The following is a 23,248-nucleotide window of genomic DNA, read 5'->3' on the forward strand; positions in this document are numbered from 1 at the left end:
AGTAAACCTCAATACAGTTACAGTGGCACCGTCTCAAGCACTAAGTAAAAAAACAATTCTCCCTACTGATATTCTCCCTACCCTATATACTTGCATCCAAATTGCGTCTGCAACTATAAAATAAAGTACTGAATTCAGAGGGTCAGCTTAAATGGATAAAGTTGGTTTTGTGCCTCCAGGAGTGAATGTTACGCAGCGTGTGGGGAGGAACAACAAACTAACAGAAACTCAATGGGGAAAACGTAAGGACGAAATTTGGGGTAAACATGTTCTGAATTTTGATTTTTGTAAAATTATTTTTGCAATACACCATTTTGCAATACGAGTGGTTTGAAGTCCACACACAAAATGGATATGGAGTTCCTCGGTTAAATGTTCGTTTGCAAGCTCTCCAGATTACACGAGAACTAGAATTATGAAGACGTCAGCGCTGCCACAGGTTGGAGTACACGTTTCCTTTCTTTTACCGTATTCTGGTGCTATTTCAAGCAGTTCTAGTTGGTTGAATTGATTGCGAGTATACACGGTAATTGGTAACAACGTAGTTACTTTCAGAGTTAGCAGAGTTACTTTTACAATAAAGTTATTAGTAATGACTATTACTGGGCGTTTGGGTATCGAAAATATCTCGTAGCTGCCGTGTAATTCCGTGAGTGACCTCTACGTCTGGTCAAAAAGAAGCAATCTACTTTTGAGGGGCGACACGCAAATGTGGGTCATTCAGAGTTTACTGTCCAGCTTGTCCTGTCTACTGAGAAGGAAAAAAAGGGAACACGGTGATCACTGGGAGGAACTTTGGTTTGTTCCCACTGATGTAATCTGCAAAATCCTCACGCCAACATTCATATCTCCTGCCAAATGTCCTCTATTGTATTCTGAGTGAAGATATCTAAAGATGACACGAAACATAAGCTTCACACAATGATTTCATGTCGATTGACACTTTTGTAGATATGCGTTTATCATCGACCCAGCTGTCGATTTCCCTTTGTTATTTAATCAGAGAAATATTTTCAATTAAAAACATATAACAAGGACAGACAAGATTCGAGACAATCGGCTAGGACTAGCAATTCATATGGCATCTTTCATACTGTATTGAGACCAAAAAACTGGTCTGCTTTCCTCTCACAATATTTTCATCTCGTTGAGAAGTCTGCACCCCGCCCCCCACCAAAAAAAGCATTGAATAATTGAAAATACTGTTTAATACTATTTAATACTGGAAAAAGTTGTTGGCCTGAAGAGGGATGGGCACCATCATGCCCAAAAAACAGCACAAGAAATAGTGCCCCAACAACCCTTGTGGCCAGGGATCCATCCACATCCACTATCCCATCCATTGTTTAAATTAAACTGTTTTTGATTTGTTTTTTCTCTGGCTCACTCTTTCTGTATTCCTGTCTCTCTATCTCTGGCTCTCTCTCTGTCTTCCTGTCTCTCCCTCTCTCTCTTTGTCCCTCTCTCTCTCTCTCTCTCTCTCTCTCTCTCTCTCTCTCTCCCTCTCTCTCTCCCTCCCTCTCCCTCTCTCTGTCTCTCCTAGATGGTAAGTTGGCAAGCCCTTTTAAAAAAAGATGCGCCAAAAGAAAAGCATTGACTTATTCAAAAAACTGTGTGTATTATTTAGTGCCTGCTAGTAGTAAAAAAAACATAATTAATAAAATATCTATTCTAACTATAGGCAAAAAACACATGAACTGTCATCTATATGGGCATTCTCTTTAATACTCGGAGGTCGAGAAATTTGCATTGATTTGACATAACAGGGGCCTCACCTAGAGGCAGCTGACATATTGGTCCATCATCTTGCTGTCGTCTCTAGTGTCGTCTCTGAGTAAACCTCGCAGGAAACAGAGGTAAATTTGGCCGGGAAAATTCCTGAGAAAAGGCAGGGCGTGAAAATGAAAAGAAAATGGTGCGGTTTGGACAACCTGAGTCAACGTAGTTTGTTTTCTACTTTGTGCTTCTTAGCACTCGTTTCAAAAACAAGGAGGTGGCCCAGTTTTCTGAGCCTTTCACTTATTGGATGATCAGTGATGAACACTTGTGCGGATGTCGATGAACCAATAGGTGAAAAGCTCCACCAATTGCACCTACTGCATCCATTGAATACGATTCCCTTGAGACAAAATACACGACAAAACAAATGACAAAATATAAAACACAATACAGTACATGATCTGGTACATGACAAAATACGCGACATAATAAAAACAGAAAAAAATTACAAAATGTATAAATATTTAACTACTAATTTATGTCATATACTGTATTTAGGAATTACGTGATTTATTTTTGTGTTTATTTATGTATATGACAATTATTTGTAGGTATTTATTAATTTTTAAAAATATTTATTTTTCAACATAGCAGGATTAGTCCTCCACAGTTGGGTAGGGATGCGGTAACCTGCGGATTTACTGTGCATAGATTCTAGGTCCTTCTATCTCCATGTCAAAACCCTTCAATGTTCTTTCTGCTCAATGAGAGATTCATGATCATGAGGAATGAAGTTTGTCTCTATGCTGAGAATCAATCACAGGACTCTTTTCACTCTTCGAGTTAGCCAGTTTTATGATTGATTTCATTGTCATGGTGGTCTTTGTGACTTTTCTGATATTCTTACCAACAGCATAGCCCAATAAATAAAAAGTTAAAATGAAAAGATGACATATTGCCAAAGGGATTGTTTTAAAAGACATGCAATACATCACACCCTTCCATTTTTTTACGGCATGTCCTCATTAGACTTATTGAAACCTGATTCAGCTGTCTTTGGTCATCCATTTGCACGTAAAGTCAAATAGTTGTTCACGCAAAATCTTTGTAATCACGATTTTAGATGTTCAACAATGGCATGTGCGCATATGGCATTCATTTCCCCAAAGTCACGCCGCTGATCAAACTCACCACAGTTTTAGTGTATTATGCTTAGACTCAATACGACAACAATATGGACCTCCTACTAGTAAGGGCTTTGTGTGTATTTGAATAATGAGACCTGCAGTTATACAACCTTGAGTTAGCAACTTAACTCCTGAAGAAGCTGGGGTTTTTTTTCAAATATTTTATTTCAGGACATAAATGAAAGGGCAAATATTTTAGGTTCCTGAATAAACTCTGTCATGACTGAAACACTTGGACCATACTGACATTTTTTAGTCGTGAACCTCTTGAAAATTATTCTTTTAGCAAAGCACCCCTAACCAGAGCAAATCATTGTGATTAGAGATATTTATAAAGTATCAATAATTAAAAAAAAAACGACAAAAATCACAAATAGGGTCAAAAAATGACCTACGAGATATTTTTATGGATTGTTTTGGACCAAACTTTCCCTATTCTGTTGGTTGCTCGAAATGTAATCACCCATTCTTTAAGTTTACAATAATTTTGCAGGGCTATTTTAGTAAAATACAACCTTATTTTTAGGGTCCTTTTGAATAAAAAATCTTGTATGAGTTTAGTCCAAATTTGTTTACATTGTTCAAGGAATATTTTGGGACACGTCAACCTAAAAAGTGCACGGGTTGACTCCTGCATGTTCTCCCCTTGCCTGTGTAGGTTTTCTCCGGGCACTCCAGTTTCCTCCTAAGGCTGGAACCCAGTTCAGGGTGTCCCCTGCCCACTGCACGAAGACAGCTGGGATGGGCTCCGCATTCATTGTTTTTATTATTCATTCACTAATTCCTGGTGAAATTTTCCTACTCGCAGCTGCGGTCACTTGTCTTAAATTCCCTTCTATAGCGACCCTCCTTCGTCACTATTCAAACACTCTGTCTCCTTGGTTCCGTGCTAGTTTGTTGTCCTTCATGTCACGTTCCTAGCAGTCTTTACACAGTGTCTTGTTCATCCGTTGTACAGAATCTTTGGCTGCCCTTGCAGAGTACCGCCTTGCTGTTGGGACTCTCTGAAACATCGACCCTTCAACCTGCATCTTGGACTACGATTGTTGCCTCACTACCTGACTTCCTGTTTACCGAACCTTAGCAGATAAGGAGACCACCGTTTCCTGTTTTAATCAGTGTTTCCGCACTTTGCTTCTAGACCACCCCAAGTGGATTTCCTGATAATTATTAAAAACTTACTTGCAAATTATTGTACCGTATTTTCACGACAATAGGACGCACCATGTTGAAAGGCGCGGTCTCTGTAGCTTGTTATATTTTTGTATTTAAAACAAACACAGGGCGCACCGCACGATAGGGCACAGGTGCCCTCTGCTGCGGCTGCCCTACAGCAACACAGACAATCATAAAAGTGTGATTATTCAAAAATACAGCAGGAGCAAAACAGAGTTTGGTTATGGTTTATTTAGGTATTGATTACAAAGTAGAATACATGGATAAAAACTTGTCGGAGTTCGTTTTTCAGCTTCCTCCACTTGCCAACAATCAATTCATTAATTTTCAATTCTCTCCCGGCTGTTCTTATTCAATGTTCTTCCGCGTAGAGTAGAAATCAATACACCATGGCAGACGAAAACACGGAAAGCCTTCAATGGAGGTAATGTAAGGTTTTGGAATTAATTCAAATTTGGGGGTACAATTCTGTTCAGCCTCTGGTAGCACAACTTTCAAATTGCTAGATACGCTATAGCGTTAGCATCTGTGAGTACAATTGAGGCTTTGCAGGAGACGCATAAGTCAGTGGAGATCGCACACAGGTCGCATTTAGCTGGAAATGTGAAAGATCTCAGAAAAACATCGGATTTCACCCAAAAATCTGAATTGAGCATTAAGCTCTGCAGTGTGAACGGCAGCCTAATCGTGTTCTCAGCTACATCCGCCACTTTACAACACACAGGGCTCACTGCGCGATACGGCACGCCACACGATTTGAAGAAAATCCGAGACTTTTATGTGCTCCTTATGTTTGTGAAAATAAGGTATTTTGGATACTCGTTTTTGTATATTTTTTGTATCTTCACATACCATCTGAAACGCCCCACTCCTCTCCCAAGTGGTACACATACCCATATTTGAAAACCACAGGAAAATTAAAAAACACGACATTGTAGCATGTTTACAACACAACACAAACCAAATCATCTGAATTTATTTGCTGGAAACCAGGAGCTTATTATACTCTAACAGCAGGGCTTACCGTGGATATTTTTGGACTCTGCGCAAAGAGCCGCATACTCGTGTACTGACATGGCCATAAATGACAAACAAGAAGAAGAAAAATGAGAACCCGAATGGGACGAAGAAGCCAACGTTGTCTGCTATTCCGGGAAAAGCCACTTCCTGGTGGTCTCGGCACGAGAGGCTGCCACTAACCCAAACACAAATAAACAGATACAAACACGATTTGATTAGGATTAGCTACAGCGTGGAGACTTTTTCAGTTTGTCTTCTTTTCGTTGTTGTGTTTACACGCAATAACGGTTTGTCACTGTTTGGCTGATAGAAGACTCCCTCGAGAGGTGCGGTACAGAGGAAAGTGGCTACAGCTGAGCACATCCTTAAACACAATATAGACCAAGCTTTCATAACAGACTTTCATTACACAAAATATCAGATATTGTGGGTAAAATGAAATATTTCTCCAGAAATATGTTTTTTGTTCTTATAATGTTTCTGAACCAAGAAACACTTTTTTTTCATAAAAAAAAATCGAGGTGTCAATCAAAAGAGGAGGGCTAGCTACCATAATATTGGGAATGATTTGATGAGTCTGTTTATTCGTAAACAGGAATATTATGTTCTAAACCAGGGGTCAGGAACTTTTTTGACCCAAAGAGCCATAAAAGCAAAAAATGTTTTAAAAAGACATTTAGAGAGCCACATCATATATTTTCAGACAAAATTGAAAAAACTGCCAAACACGCTCTCTAGACAAAAGCTAATTCTTCAGCACATTTTATTTCACTGTGTGTCATTTGACGATTTAATCAAATGTATCAAATGATAATAATGCCAAATCCATCCTGTGTCCCAAATCAATGTAAATATACCATTTACATTTTGTCTTCCACCTTCAGTTAAGAGTGTTGAGGCAATTTTTTTCCATGAAATTAGTTCCTTAATAACGGTTTCAAAACAATGTGCATGCAAAGTTCTTTTGTAAAAATGTCACAAATGACTGCAAACGATAAGCATATCGTCATATTCACTTTCGGTGTAGACTGCACTGAACGAGAGAAAGAAGGAAGTGCCTTGCGCTGTGTGCAGGGATCCGCCCACCTGTACTGCTCACCCAATCAAAGTCGTTTGCCAGCGTTTTTATTTATCAGTTCAAAAGGTTTCTTATCGAACTTTTGCATTAAGTTGCTTCGGCTTTATATGGACCAAAATCGGGATGAAATCACTTGACTTTGGAACGCCACAGAGATATGTGCAATAGTTACATTTTATTTCGGAGCCATATGTACACATGAAAAGAGCCATATATGGCTCTCGAGCCATAGGTTCCCTACCCCTGTTCTAAAGGAACGGATTACACGAAGCAACCAAGCAGGAATGTGTAAAACAGATTCCTATTTATCTGTCTGCATTATTGTGTGTTTTGGAGTAAATATTTTGCAAGGTTGGATTTAATGGATTGTCATTGATGTAACGAAGCCATTTTCTCGGACAATCAAGTAAGTTGAAGACGACCTGGGGATGTAATGGTGAGTTACCTCGGCTTAACAGAATTCAAGTATCTTGTTTCAGACTGATTGTGATGTTTCTCTGATGAAAATGTTATGAAATGGTCATCATATCTCGAATCCCAAGAGTTAAAGCTTTCCAATGAAATGGGGCTTGATGTATTTCAGTGACTACTGACATCGTCAAGACACATATTTGTTCATCAAAAGTCCGGCGGCCCACCGGTGGGCCGTCAGAAGGTTAAGGGGTTAAGGTACCGTATAATCCTAAAACTCTTCTGTGTACGGTCTTTATTTGTAAATCTCATATTTCAATGTGGGCACATGCGGTTTATAGTCAGGTGCTTGTACTGGGTGCTTCTTATAATTAAGTGCGCCTTGATTTCATTACAGGAGGAGATCCCAAATGTGTGACGTTTCTCACACAAGCCTTTTATTTTACGGGAAATGGGGCAGTCATGCACTTTAGGCAGAAGTCTGGTGTGGAATGACAGGAATCCAGAGGCCGATGAGATCTCTACCAATTGCCCGAGCAGATATCGGACAGATGGGGCCAATACCGGACATATCAAACCAAGATATCGAAATTAAACAGGACAAACTAGACGGGAACGAAACTGGAGATCAATAATAAACAGGACAAAGATAGACGGGAACGATACCGATTTCTGTTATATTTTGTTAAATGTTTTTCCCATTGAAACCAAATGAAATACCCCATCTTGAATTGATTTTAATTTTGAGAACATTTTGCCAATTTTAAATAGTTTTGTTTTTGCAAAAAAAAAAAAAAAAAAAAAGAAAAGAAGAACAAATGAACCTCTTAGAATTAACACGGTTTTCTGCCATCTTCCTTGTCATATATTTTTGGCCTCTAGTGTATAGTTATTTCTTATTTTTCCAAAGAAAAAGTTAGTCTAGTAATGATTGTAAGATAGATACCAGGTTTCTAATTACCTGGTATCCATCCATTCATTATCTGCACCGCTTATCCTTAGTATATCAGAACCAGAACAGAGAGTAGACCCAAACGTGTGACGTTTCACAACAAGCTTTACTGTGGAAGCGGAGAAGTCAGGTGCGGTGGTGCTGGAGCCCATCTCAGCTATTTTCGGGCAGTGGGCAGGGGACACCCTGAACTGGTTGCCAACCAATTGCAATGCACGCAGAGACAGACAAATCACTCGCTCATTCACACCTAAGGACAATTCGAACCGGCCAATTAACTTGCGTGTTTTTGGAGTGTGGGAGGACTCCGGTGAGTGGCCGGAGGGAACCCACGCAAACACAGGGAGAACATGCAAATTCCACACAGGAAGGTTTGAATGATTTTTGTATTTAAATCTGGGCAAAGTCAGAAAAAAACAAAACATTTTAAACACCAGAACTAAAAATTGTCACGCACAAAAACTGGAACTATAAATTTGGGCATCATAATACTAACTATTATCATCCTTAAATGAACCATTTAAAGTACTTAACATATGTCTAGCATCACCATAAACATGTATGTCTATGAACTTTATCATCACAAGGTTTATAAAAGTTATTGCGTCTTAAAAACGGTATGAGAGTCTGGACACAAAAAAAAAAGGCAAACTATTTTTACTGCTGAAAAGATCCTTCCTACAACTGCCAGGCGTTTTTTTTTTTTTTATTGTGGTTCTAGTGACTCTTGAATACCATGTCAGGAAATCGTAAATCCCTCCATGTTTTTTCAATCATTGTTTATCTTCCAAGCAAGATTTCGCCCCGATTATACGTGACACCTCGCGTGCGGGAGAACTTCTCCCAGAACGTGACTGTCACGGATGTAGTAAAATTTACAGTCTTTGGCATCCTTTTATTGGACCCCGGGCTCCATGCAGGGGGCGATAGAGTGAATGATGGTGGTGGGCTTAGGACAAGCATTGTCACTGCTGCGAATAACGTGCGAAGGGTAGATATGCAACAGTGGGGAGGGCGAGCTTGAAATTGGCATGTCATGTTTTCCATGTGAGGGTTCACCGAAGGTTATGACCTCCTCCCCCCACGCCTTTTGTTCAAAACATGGCCGCTCGATTCGCAAACCTCACGGCAATATAAGCCGGCTACCTTCAAGAGTCTTTTTTTTCTCTTTATTTGTTTCCATTAGAGCTGCAGCAACTAATCGAGAAAATCGATTAAAATAGATTATTAGAAGTACCGCTTTGGTCCTGTCGAGGGCACCGTTTTTATAAAAAAAGTTATCTTCCAAGTCGCATTTTTTTGTATAGACCTTAATCACAAAATGTTTCAAAGGACTGCACAGGTTACAATGACAACATCCCCTGATGTTGAACCAACATGCGGGCAAGGAAAAACTCAAAAACCTCAGCAGTAGGAAAATAAGAAACCTTGAGAAGGGGCCGCAAAAGTGGTAATCCCCCTTCCAGGATGACCAGGGTGCAATAAATTTAGCATTAGCCGATACTAAACAAGACAGAGTGAACATCAATAAAAGAAAACAATAGGTAATATGTTAAAATTTGTCAAAAAAAGACCATGACAGCAATGACACAGCTTCCCATTTCTGCCCGGCTAATCAATGCAGAAGTTAACATGCTTCAGGCCCAGACGCTGGTCAACCGACTTATCTCAAATTGTCCTTCGCCCTCGTATCACCACCGGCCAGGAAGGTGGATTAGCACAGGAAAAAAGGAGGTATTCTCCCTACTGAGTAGCTCCTTTTATCTCATATGCATTTTATTATTTTTCCTAATTTCACATTGCAAAATAATACTTGCATTAATTTTACATAATGTTTCAGTCAGGTAATAAATATATATTGTCGGTCAAATATCTTCTTACTTTTATTTTCTCTTTTTTTTTTTTATTGTGTATTAACAAATAAATAGGTGATAATGCCACAAAAATGTACCGGTAATGAAATTTGTCACTTGGTCTGATTTTGTTCAAATCAGCTTACCATACAAACCTGACCCGATGGAGAGAAGTGTATACTTTTTATCAAATCGGCCGTTTAAAAATTCCCCTTGTATTAGCGATAGAAATCCAGACAAAATTCAAAAAGTAAAAAATTATAAAAAATGTTGGCCAGACTAATTAATTCACCTAAGTTCATCCCTGCTGACATCGGCAGTGGGCAAAGGACATTCTGGACTGAAAACCAGCCAATCGCAGTCAAAAAACATGATAAATTGATGATAAATGAATGATATATGAATAATAAATAAAAATAAAGAAATAAATAATAAATAAATGTTTAACATTTAAAAGTGCAAACATTATTAGTATTATTGTCAAGGTTAAAACTTGAGATTGTATTAGGATAAGGAAAAGAACACACTGAGTCGGAAATTGGGTTTTTGATAGCCCCTCCAAGATCTGCTTCCAAGATCGTCTCAGAAAGGAACCACACTCCCCCTATGGCTAAAGACTCATTTATTGGAAAATTCAGGCATAGAACAACACATCGGATTGGCTTAAATGAAGTCATATGAATACAAAAAATAAATCTAATTGGTTTGGACAGAAATCGCATGTTTAAATGAAGTGAATAATGCTGGTCGCTAGATGGCGTGCAAGCATAAAAAATGAGCAATTAGGAAAGCTAAACTTTGTAACACAAAAGGTACAATGCGTCACTGACAAATCAAGCTCATTGCAAAGGGAGGCAAACTATTTCCCGCACTTCCCAGCACCAAAACGAAGGCCTTCTTGATTAATAGTTAGCGGGCCCCAAGAGGATACAATTGTTGCAAGAAAACAAACAGCACCTGGATATAATCTTTGGCGTTAAAGTACTTTTGAGGATAAAATCAAACTATAATCAAACTATAATTTTCCAAAACAATTATCATTTTTAAAGCTCATTTTACAGACTCTAATCCCTCGAAAAGAAAAGAAAAATATTGTCAAATTCATTGTGACAAGAATTTCTTTGGCGTATTTGGTGCAGTACTTTGGCTTTCTGATTTCTTCTAGCGCACACCAAGCACAGTGTGCTGGTTTATTTATCAGTGTAATTTAACTTTAACAAGGCATGTTTTGGCCAAAAATTTTAAGAGCCACACTAATGGCAAGATGAGAGGTCAAACATAATTTGCAAAAGTATGGAAAATAAGCACTACAGTATCAGCCACCATGAAAGTGTTAGAGCTTAGAATCCCTGATATGTTACCCATCTGAATTTGATGAGGTACACGTGTACAGTAGAGTTCGTATTATATATGATTTTAAAACAGTATATAAAGAAAAAACATCATCCCCTCCAGAGCACATATCGTTTGCTCCTTCTCCATATAGCATACATTTTCAAAATGATTGATTTCCGAGTAACCGTGCACACGAAAGTGATGGAGAGTGGGGCCTTTCGGAGCGTCTGGTTTCCCAGAAATTTGCAGTAAAACCGGGCCGATGTCTCGGAGCGGGGCAGAAATTGCGTGACTGCAGCGTATCGGGGGCGGTAGCGGCGAGGGCCGGCAGTAAGTTTCGGTGAGGGGGCACCTGTGAAGAACTTAGCACGGGCCCCGCGTGGAGTAAAAATGCAGATTTATGACAAAAGCAGGTCAAGCGAAAGTTGTTGCTTTTGCACGAGCACTAAATTCTAGCAGGAGAGTCTTCGAGGACAATGACGGCACCAGAGTTTATGAAAAACAGAAGGTTAAAATAAAACACTTTTGTCATGCTTACATACCTGTCAACCTCAGCCAATTGCTCACCTTATTAACGATTGCCATTCCCCTATTAAGCGATCCTTAGCCTGACAAAACAACACAGCACTTATTTACTCACAGAAAGACAGACAGTATTACCAATCTACGATGACGTTGTCATCTGCTGCAAGTGAGTGAGACAAAGCGGATCAGAGCCAAAAAAGGCAAGAGAAGATTGGTCCAAGAAAAAAATAAGTTTTATTTTTAATTTTTATTTATTATTATTATTATTTCATTTCTCGTACAAAAAAATTGCTTTACCACATAAATGATTTAAAGTGTACAAAAAACTTAAAATATCAATATCAAATATAGAGAAAACATATAAATTGATAGGTAGGTTCCTATATGATGAAAAAAAAGTCCTGCTAAACAATTAATGGAACTTCTTTTATGAAAACGGAGAGAGTTGATACCGGGTATCGATACCAGTGCATATACCAGCATTTTGAAAAGAAACTCGCTTTTATTGTCATTGATAACCATGTAGTGAGGATTGTGTACAATGGCATCAGCCATGGCACTTCAGGACATGTAATAAAAGGCTTGTAAAGAAAGAAAGAAAGAAAGAAAGAAAGAAAGAAAGAAAGAAAGAAAGAAAGAAAGAAAGAAAGAAAGAAAGAAAGAAAGAAAGAAAGAAAGAAAGAAAGAAAGAAAGAAAGAAAGAAAGAAACTCTCATACAGGGGCTGGCAAAATTGCGGTTAAAGATTTCTCTGAGGGCCGAGACTAGAAGGCAAAAAAATCAATTGATTGGATTATTTGATTTTGCCGATACTGAGTCTAAATCTGACACCTGCGATTCACAAGGAAAAAAAATAATGTACGCCTCATCCAATATTTCTCATATTGTCTCGATTTTGAGGCGTTAAGCAATAGTTTTACTTTTTTTATTAAAACATACCTTCCGTGCAAAAAAAAGAAAGACAAAAAATGTGGAATGATGTGTATTTAAAATAGCTGATATAATATAAATTTATGAATGGATATATCTTTTGGCTTTATTATTGTACTGTTCTCAGCTCAGGGATGCTGCTGGAAATGTGAATTTCCCTTAGGGGATGAATAAAGTATCTATCTATCTATCTATCTATCTATCTATCTATCTATCTATCTATCTATCTATCTATCTATCTATCTATCTATCTATCTATCTATCTATCTATCTATCTATCTATCTATTTTTTAAACGGTAGCGCAGTGGTTAGCGCTTGTGCGGCACAGTTCATGTCATGGGAACCTGTCGTGGGTTCAAATCCAGCTCCAGACTTCCTGTGCGGAGTTTGTATGTTCTCCCCGTGCTTGCGTGGGTTTCCTCCGGGCACTCCGGTTTCCTCCCACGTTCCAAAAACATGCATTTCAGGTGAATTGGCCGGTCCAAATTGTCCATAGGTGTGAATGAGCGAATGAGTTGTCTGTCCCTGTGTGCCCTGCGATTGGCTGGCAACCAGTTCAGGGTGTCCCCTGCCCACTGCCCGTAGATGGCTGGGATGGGCTCCAGCCCCCCCGCGACCCTAATGAGGATAAGCGGTATGGCTGATGAGATGAGATGAGATGATATTTTTTAAAATGTATACGTACAGTGCTGTTAAAAATGATAGCAGTGCGATGTGCTTAACCAGGATATCTCTGGTTTTCATATTTTTTCCTAATATTAACAAACAAGTTACCAGGAGGTGCAGTAGATTATCAGAAAACAAACAAGACCCAGCATTCATAATAGGCATGCTCCGAAGGTTGTGCAATTGAGCAAACAGTTCAAAGGGGTGTGTTAAAAAAACAGCAGTGTACGTATGCTGTTGACTGTACAAACTCAAAACTGTTTTGCATTTCCAAAAAAAGGTAGGATTTAGCGATCCTAATATTTTGTTGCATGAACACAGTTTTTTATCTGTGTGGCATAGAGCCAACAATCAGAAAGCCTCACAGTACTTGTAATGCATATTCAGAATAACAACAACAGTTTTCCAGTAACGCGCCAAACACTGCCTGCGGCCAACCCATGTATGGTTGCAAAATCCGGGATTCGGACTTTACTTCCATTTTCTCAAAACCATAAAATGCTGGTAGGAGTTCAAAAGTTGCTCAAAATTTCTTTGCAAGCCTCAAGGGTGATTATTTTTTTCTCATGGGGGAGGCTCCATCATAATACGATCTTCCAATTATATTTGGTGCAGACATGCAAGATTCCAGGCAACAAAACCTCGGGACTTTATAGCTCATTTGAGATCAGCACTCTGGATTTTATAGAGCCTCCATCCAGACTATCAAACCCGGCGTCTCTTTTTTGCGCACCTTAAATACGTCGCTCGTAAAACGGAAGCCATTAGCGTGTCAGCTCTTCACTAAAACTAAGCTAACACATGTTTAAAAAAGTAAACGAGGAGGATTGATTTACAGCTTGACTGATTTCGTTTCCATTTCTAAATCCGCCGCGGAGGGAAACAACATTACGCGTGTTTGGTTTTTAATCAGCCGTCCGAGTTTGAGGCTTTTACGACATGGCGTGAAAGTTGAACATTCTTCATCCCTCTTGTTATGAAATCATTGGGGTTTGAACACATTCCCAGAGGTCTTCGACGAGAGCTTCCTTTTCCTCCCAAAACGTCCAATTTGTGGCCCCAGCTGACTGCTTTTCAGAGAAGTTATAAAATGACACATTAAATCATTTATGTCTCGCGTGAGGATCTTTACTGGCCTTTTAAGCGTATTAATCAGATTAACGCGTCAAAAAACACTTGCGGGCTTGGCGACAAATCCCGGCCAAGTTGCTGGTATTTTACATATCGTATCCGTGTTCTCGTTTGAGCAAATCGGCACGCAGGCGAACTTTGAAGTATTCGCAGCGCGCTCGGTGTGAAAAGGCCGTTTATGAGATGTGTGAGGCTTGCGAATGCCGCGCGTCAGTTATAGATAAACACTCCGCTTGACACAGTCTAACCACACCACAACCCTCCTTGCCTAATTCCCACCTTAGCTCCCCATTGAGGAAAAATTGACCGTGTTAAAAACATCTTGAATAAAAAGAAAAAAGGGTTCTTTATTGCTTTCTGTGAAATGTATTAAGGATATTTCACCTTGACTTACTCACGGTAAGGGGGAAAAGGAGAAAAGAAAGCATGGAGACTCTTGAGGGAGAGGTCAACTATTTTTTTCTTCCTGAAAGCTACCTTCTGATGAATATTGTGTCTGTGGAATATGAGTTAACGGAAAAGTATCTAATCACTCTGTGCAGAGTTTGCAGTGAACTCATATACCAGACTAATAGTCAGAACTATCGCCAGTAGGGCAAAACTAACCAGGCAGCCAGGAAAGCAGGTAGGCAAGTAGGTAGGTAGGTAGGTAGGTAGGTAGGTAGGTAGGTAGGTAGGTAGGTAGGTAGGTAGGTAGGTAGGTAGGTAGGTAAGTAGGTAGGTAGGCAGACAGGTAGGGAGGGAGGTAACTAGGTAGGTAGCTCGGTAGGTCGGGAAGTCGCTATTTCAGTCAGTCAGTCAGTCAGTCGGTCGGTCGGTCAGTTGGTCGGTCAGTCAATCGATCGGTCAGTTGGTCGGTCTGTCGGTCGGTAGGTAGGTAGGCAGGCAGGTAGGGAGGGAGGTAACTAGGTAGGTAGCTCGGTAGGTCGGGAAGTCTGTATGTCAGTCGGTCAGTCGGTCGCTCAGTCGGTCGGTCAGTCAATCGGTCGGTCAGTTGGTCGGTCGGTCGGTAGGTAGGCAGGCAGGCAGGCAGGGGGCAGGCAAGTAGGCAGGTAGGTAGGTAGGTAGATAGGTAAGTAGATAGGTAAGTAGATAGGTAGGTGGGTAGGTAGGTAGGTAGGTAGGTAGGTAGGTAGGTAGGTAGGTAGGTAGGTAGGTAGGTAGGTAGGTAGGTAGGCATGGAGGGAGGTAGGTAGGTCGGTTTGTTGGTCCATTCATCCGTCGGTCGGTCGGTCGGTCCATCGGCCGGTCCGTCGGCCGGTCCGTCGGTCGGTCCGTCGGAAAGGTCCGTCGGAAAGGTCCGTCGGAAAGGTCCGTCAGTTGATCCGTTGGTCGGTCGTTTGGTAGGTGTGTCGGTGGACGGAGGGACAAGCAGATACATAATTTAATTCGATCATTTTCTAAAATGTACCTGTTATCTGACCATTTCAGATCATTTTTCTCATTTAATGATTATTTTTACGGATTTTTGAGGATATTTAAATAAGAATGAAATACAAAAGAATAAAGACCAAAGTTAAATTAGAGCACATCCGACATAGAAAAAAAATGTCTTTACTTTTCGCCGACCAAGTCCATGACACCCCTCTTAAAAACCACAAATACTTTAAAAGTGAAAAAAAACACTTGCAAATCCCAATTCAGCATTTGTATTTCTTTGGGAAAATGGGGATGGAGAGACTTTCCACTCACACCTCAGATTTGAAGACTTCTTGCTATAGAAAAGAGTCCTGGTCTTCAAAGTGTTCACGTCACTATTTCAACTGTTCAATGTTAATTCATTGATGTTATTAGCCCTGATAATCATTGAGAGGTACTTAAACACTAAAAACAAGTAAAGTGACGTCTCACTCAGGCTTACATGACACACCACCAAAAGACACATTTCCTTATCAAATGTATTAATTGCATGCCGCTGCATGACGGTTACATCTGCAAAATAAAAATAAAAAATCAAATATCCTCATGTCACAATGTTGTTTTTACAGACTTCTCAATGAGTTAAAACCGAGTCATGAGTGTAAATTAAGGTCCACAAAAGTTCTAATAGGGGTGAGTAACACATGGTTTATTTATTTTATACCAGTGAAACGAGTAGTCATTTAAAGGGAATTCGTTTGAATTTAAAAGCTATTGGAAGAGGAAGAAGGATTACGTGGAAGATTCCAGCTGTTCAACAGTTGGTCATTCATAATTGTGCGCGGTTAAATGTCTCCCTCTTGTGGCAGAGCTTGGAGCTGAACACTTTTAGACATGAAAATGCCCCTGGGAGTGTAAATTGTTATTACGATGAAGATCTTAATTACACATGTACATGCGGGTATGTGTATCAAAGTCAATAGGTTATCATTAGATTGTTTATTTTTATTTTTTTTGCTTTTTCGTCATTTTCTTCTCTTAGGGGGGATTAAGAGGAATCCTCAGTAATGTTTTATACAAATAAACAAAAAACGTCAGTTTTTCAGGTCGGTTAAAGGGACAGTGTGTATTATGTAGTCCACAGGTGTCAAACAGGCGGCCCGCCGGCCTGATCAGGCCTGCTAAGGGATTGAATCCGGCCCACGAGACAACACTCAGCAGGGAAGCGCAAGAGAAAAACGAGCTACAGGTTAAAATATGTCAACTTGCTGTTACCAAAGCCAGGTGCCTCTCACAAAGACACCGTACTTGTATTTCTCTCTCTCTCTCTCTCTCTCTCTCTCTCTCTCTCTCTCTCTCTCTCTCTCTCTCTCTCTCTCTCTCTCTCTCTCTCTCTCTCTCTCTCTCTCTCTCCCACCCCTTTTCTCCCACTCTGTCTCTTTCACTCGCTGTGTCTCTCTTTTTCTCTTCCTTTGTTGCTCTTTGTCTCTTTCTCTCTCTGTGTCTTTTAACCTCTTTTGCTCTAACATCCTTTTTTCCTTTTCTCTTTTTTATCTTTCTTTCTTCATACCCTTTGCGCTTTCTTTTCTCTTTCCTCTCCTTCTGTCTTTCTATTTCTCTTTGGATTTCTTTCTTCCTCTCCCTTTCTTTTCCCCCTCTCTCACGCCTTTTAAATTTTGTTTCTCACGCTCCCTCCCTCTCTCTCTTTTTTTCTTTGTCCCGCCCTCTCTCCTTTTCCCTCTTTAACTTATTTCTTTATCTCTCTTTTTCTTTCTCTTTAATCTACTAATCCGGCCCCCAACAGAATGTTTGTTCTATCGTGTGGCCCCTGAGTTAAAATGAGTTTGACACATTGTAGTTCTTTCAGGGGTTAAAAAACGTTCTTCTTCTTCTTATTATTATTATTATTGTTATTATTGTTACTATTGTTATTATTGTTATTATTGTTATTATTATTATTATTATTGTTTTTATTGTTGTTATTATTATAAGTAGTAGTAGTAGTAGTAGTAGTATTTTTATGTAATATTAGTTAGTTTATACCATTACCTTTTACCTATTACCTTAACTGTGGTATTTTATCTTGTAAATGTTTATGCACCATCAGTATGGCACTTTTTAATTTCTTTGAGAATATCACTTGTTGCAATGACAGTAAACTCTAAACTCTAAACTATTCTATTCTATTCTATTCTAGCTCGCTAAAATACATGAACTATCATAAAAATGTATTCTTGAAAATACTCATGGGTGGAAAAATTAGCATTTATATACATGAACCTCACCTAAAGGGGAGTTAACATAGTCGTCCGCCATCTTGCCGTTTACGGAACCAATACCTTAAAAAACGGCTGGGCAAAATAATGAGATGAACTACGGTGAGTTTTGGTCACATCTTCCTTGTGCTTTGTAGCACTCGTTTCTGTTTGCACTTCACAATACAGCAATATCGACTGGTCAAATATTACACAGTGTCCCTTTAACATAAGTAGTGACTGGTTGTTCATTTGTTCGGACCAAAACAATCCAAAATGTTTTAAAATGTTTTGTTTTGATTCTTTCGAGAGAAAATAATTGTCAGACAAACAATAATTACAATTATTAACGTAGGGGAAGTAGTTTTCACCATGTAATTGTATTCTTCTTGTGGAATTCATTTTTTTTTATAAATTGTCGTTGTAATACATATTCTGTTTTAATAGAATATATAAAAAAATCATATAAAAACCATATACACAGGTGCAGATAATTCATTTGGAAAATGTGAAATAAAATTTAAAAAGCACTACATTTTGTTTTGAATAGACCACTTAACCACAGAAATAGCTAATTTTTGTTATCACAAAAGACCAGGTCTGTTTTAAAACGATTTCGTTTTTAGTTCGATTACGTTTTAGAATTTAGACGATAGGGCGCTGTCAACAGTTCTCATTTTGACCACAAGATGACGACAAAGTGATACAGGTACAGTACAGCACATGATGCCATTATACACAACATAGTCAAAGATATCGTGGGAAGAGGAAGGTTTCAAATAATTACTGGCTTAATACAACTTTGAAGAAATTCAAACCAGTTTTGCCAAACCTTTTTGAGCAAGGCACACTTTTGAAAAACACCGAAGAATATTCAGTTTAATATCTTTAAAGTTTAAATGTTTAGATCAGGCTATAATTTACCTTAAGTTCACCATTCTATTATTTCTAGTACTTCAAGTTTTGTTCCATTTGGATTTTTCTTGTAAAATACGATTTAAAAAAATACTTAAAACTCCTAAACACGTAAAACTCCTAATTGTATCTTCTGTTATAATTGATTTAAAACGTGTATAAAAAGAAATATAATACGTAAGCGTTTGTATAAAGGGGCATCTTCAAAAGAAACTAACAAACATAATAGTTAAAATATGCATTATTTTCCTGTTTTCTACTATTAATATTGTTATTATAGTAAAATAAATGTAATACACCTTTTTTTTAAATTTTATTTTATCAGTTTGTTTTATCCATTTGTCGAATTTGTTCTTTAAAAAACATTAAAAACGTCATTAATGAATGAAAAGCAGCAGAGAGAAAACAAGGAATGCATAATTTCCTTAAAAACAACAATAGCACTTAATAGTTTTTCTCAGTCTGAGGTCTGGCAGACGTTAACAGTTATATCCATTGGACAAAACTAATGGAGCTTGTATATTGATAAATACATTGAATACATAATTTAAACTAGATAAAAGAAAAAGACTGATAAAAAATGTGAGTGGGCCCCTTTTTCAACCCGGGAGATTTTAACCCAAAGGTGGCCAACTTAGCTATGAAGGAAGAATTTGAATACAGTAAATGGAATAGTTGCTAGCCTTTATTATGCATTTCAATTGGGAAAGAAATTCGGGTATACGTTGATGAGTTAATAAAAAAACAATTTACAATTTTAATTCAAAGGAAATGTATATAATATTTTTAAAGAAATTAAAACATTTACCTACTGTTTTACAGTATCAGTTATTTGAAATCAAAATGTCAAAAGTTCCTAAGACAGTAAGATTCTTAGGCTCGTTTCCACACATTTCTAAAGCAGAGAAGCTCCGCTCACATGCAACCCGAGTACAGGAAAGGGTCAACAGCAACTTTTATGCCAGGGAAATGACATGGTAGCCATCTGTGAGGAGGTTATATTTTGAGAGGATTTTCTTTTTCTTTTTCATTTCTTTTTTAAAAAAAAATTCCCAAGCTTTTTTTCTTCTTTTTTCCTCCTTTCCCCTGTATTAGTTTGATTTATCTAGCCTTTTACTTTTTTCTCTCTTTTTATTCTTAATTCTGTTGTTCCTTTTTTCATTGTTGTCTTTTTTTCTTTCTTAGCTTTTTTTAGTCCCCCCCAAACTAATTTTTTGTATAATGTTAGAAAATATGTTTTGATCTATGGATAAAAGCACCAAAAACAATCTGAAGAGGCTTTTGGGAGCCAAAAAAAACCCTGTCTCTTTTTAGTGAGCGGAGCTGAAAGAGCCGCTTCTCAAAAAAGAAACCGAATCCCTATCTCTGAGAGTAATTCGAGTGAGAGGAGCTACCCAGTAAGGGCAGTTAACTGCTAAATTCTGCAAAAATATAGCATAACACACAAAAGGGGACACACAGATGACAGGCATAAAAGTGCACATTTCTTTTTCTTTTCCTTTTTCAGCTCCAACTAGCACCTTTCTGCCATCCATCGTACCTAACTCATATAGTTTGGGTTGTTCTGTGTTAACTTTACTGCTACAGAAAAGAAGATTTGTTTTAGGCCAAACCAACTTAAAATTTGGGATGGGAGAATTCCCCCAGATTGTAAAACTTATCTACTCCGATGTTGGGGTTGCGCTGAATTGGGCCAAGTAACTGACTCGAGAATGAATGCATGAGAAAGGTTAGATTGTGCAAGTGGCAGATACAAAATTATAATTATTTTTCTCATCCAGCCAGCCTAAACGTAACCATGACATAACCAGGCCCTTCGGGAAATCTCCCGCTTTTCCGGATTAGTCACTCCATAGCAGCAAGGCTCAGGTTTAATATAAAATTAAAAATATGTTAAATGTTTACATTTATTAAGTGTTAAGGTTCTCTGTCATTTAACTTCACACTCATTGGATTTTTTTTTTTGAAAATCAACCAATTTTCACCTTAAAACAACGAGCACTTTGAAGCAATAATCACCCTCGATGCTGCAAAATAAAACACTGGTTATCTTGCTTGGACGGGAATGTGCATTTTAATACATTTATTCATTTATTTGTGTTTAATACGACCTACTTTTATACTTTTGCTCCTATTTTATTATTTTAAACAGTTTTGTTCTGATTCTTAAAGACACAAGAGGAGGGACGGAATCCATTATACGGATCCTCCACAAAGAAAAGGAAACAAAGAATAACGACGGGTGGATTTTATTTATTTATTTATTTATTTATCTAAAGGAGAAGGATGAGTGCAACCAGGCTGTACTTGCCCAAGACACACCATGGGGAATGGTGACCCTACGACCCTAGTGGTTAAGGGATTCAACCTACCAACCAAATCTTCTTGCACCATCAGGATGGCACTTTTTAATTTTATTGCGCATTTAGATAGATAGATAGATAGATAGATAGATAGATACTTTGTTCATCCCCGAAGGGAAATTCACATTTCCAGCAGCATCCCTGAGGTGAGAACAATCGAGAACAATCGAAAATAACACGGGAGCTGCTGGAGTGGCTGCCATTCGTGACGTTTAACGTGTTACGCAGCACGGCGGCGCAGTGGTTAGCGCTTGTGCGGCACAGTTCATGTCATGGGAACCTGTCGTGGGTTCAAATCCAGCTCCAGACTTCCTGTGCGGAGTTTGTATGTTCTCCCCGTGCTTGCGTGGGTTTTCTCCGGGCACTCCGGTTTCCTCCCACGTTCCAAAAACATGCATTTCAGGTGAATTGGCCGGTCCAAATTGTCCCTAGGTGTTAATGAGCGAATGCGTTGTCGTCCCTGTGTGCCCTGCGATTGGCTGGCAACCAGTTCAGGGTGTCCCCTGCCCACTGCCCAGAGATGGCTGGGATGGGCTCCAGCCCCCCCGCGACCCTAATGAGGATAAGCGGTACGGCTGATGAGATGAGATGAGATTTAACGTGTTACAATCACAATAAATATGATTCTATTCTGTATTGTGAACATTGATAATACAATTAGTATAGAACGTATTACTGTGCTGAGCCTCTGCAGATAAAAAGTGAGGCACCCAATTCTCCTGCATCGGGGTAAAAATGAGACCAGGGATTCTTATTTGGCACTCACCTCAGCCCTAATCAACAGATATATTCATAGTATTAAAGACTGTAGCAATCTAACAGTAAGTCAAGCTATACAGTCATTTTTTTACTTGTTGTATGGACTTTTTTGCATTACGGAGGTTTACCTATTGTTAGGTTAAATGTCTTTATCACGATACTCAAATTGGTAATCTGACAAATTATTGAACATAAATTTACCATTCAAACGGATATTACCCTCGGCTTCACCTTTCCTAACAATCATGCGTGCTCGCTCTTTGAGAGAGAAGACCAAGAAACCAATCAGACGAATCGCCCGAGATTTTATTCCCAACAGCAAAAAAACACGTTATCAGGGGCTTGGGTCCCTCTCAATACAACCTGTGCTTCCCTGTGGCCATCAGGGGGAGACACGGTTTCCCGAGGAGCCCCAAAGAGTTATCTAAACAATATTCAAATCAAGACAGCAAAAACACCACCCACTCCCATGTTATTGGTTAAATGACATCTGCAATCTGTTTCTTAACATGCTTATTGGCTCTCTTCTCTCACGTTCTCAGATGATGTCGCTTAGGGGACTGTCTGAGGTGCAGTTCCTAGAAACACCACACCATTTGATTCCCAGGAGCGGGGATTCTTCGCTCAAACTTGGGCCACCTTCGGTTCCTGTTGTGTCTCTCTAGCGATTAAGCCTAAGAAAAAACTTTGAAACAGCACTATTTTATTCAAAGAAGCAGTGCATATACTTCCCTTATGAGTCAAAGTAAGACAATAAAAACATGTTTTTATGCTAGTTTCATTGTTGCTTTTTTATCTGCCAAACAAATGATTAATATAGTGTTCATGGTACAAGGATCCCTTAACCAACTGGGTGTTCATTAGGGTAACACTTTCTGTGGTGTATCTTGGGCTAATACAGCCTGGCGACGGTTTTGGATACGGGTTTGTGACCCCACGTGAAATAGATAGTACTGGTTTCCATGGTTAGTAGTAGCAGCAGGAGGTTCACTGATCCCTTAACCACAAAGTGGTCATTGGGGCAACACTTTCTGTGGTGTGCCTTGGGCAAATACAGCCTTGGGGTGGTTTGTGACCCCACATGAAATAGATAGTACTGATTTCCATGGTTACCAATAGCAGAATGAGCCTTCTGATCTGATTCAGATACAGCACCTTCATCATCTGGCTGCCGTTGTTTTTCGATCTGGAGAGTCAGCATGCTCTAGAGAGATGAGCCGGACCTCTGCTTTGAGGGGAGGCAGCGTTTGACAAAACTGATATTAGATACTAAAACACTGGGGGAAAGATATTTTTTTCCAAAATTTAAAGTATTACAATGTACAAACGTCATTACATCACTTTAGGTTCATCCATCTAACCATTATCTGCAGCGCTTTTCCTCAGTAAGTTCGCGGGGATGCTGGAGCCCATCCCAGCCGTCTTCGGGCAGTGGGCACGGGACACCCCGAACTGGTTGCCAGCCAGTCCCAGGGCACACAGAGACAGGCATCACACTTGCTCATTCACAACTAGGGACAATTTGCGTACAAGACTGTGAAGACAAACAAACAAACAAACACATTTTCACCTATGTATGGAAAAATCTATTTTCATATTTTAGTTCTATACTCT

General features: G+C 39.0%; 1 long non-coding RNA gene across 1 annotated transcript; it reads left to right on the top strand.

The window, feature by feature from the left end:
• The first annotated feature begins 16,488 nt into the window (after positions 1-16,488).
• LOC148351637 (uncharacterized) lies at positions 16,489-22,409 on the top strand. The gene is made up of 2 exons (XR_015852962.1): positions 16,489-16,626; positions 22,177-22,409. It is a non-coding gene; the product is annotated as an uncharacterized LOC148351637 (long non-coding RNA).
• The last annotated feature ends 839 nt before the right edge of the window (positions 22,410-23,248 follow it).

Source organism: Urocampus carinirostris, chromosome 15 (genome assembly GCF_059441175.1).
Source record: "Urocampus carinirostris isolate Australia breed hairy pipefish chromosome 15, RoL_Ucar_1.0, whole genome shotgun sequence".
Classification (NCBI taxonomy): Eukaryota; Metazoa; Chordata; class Actinopteri; order Syngnathiformes; family Syngnathidae; genus Urocampus; species Urocampus carinirostris.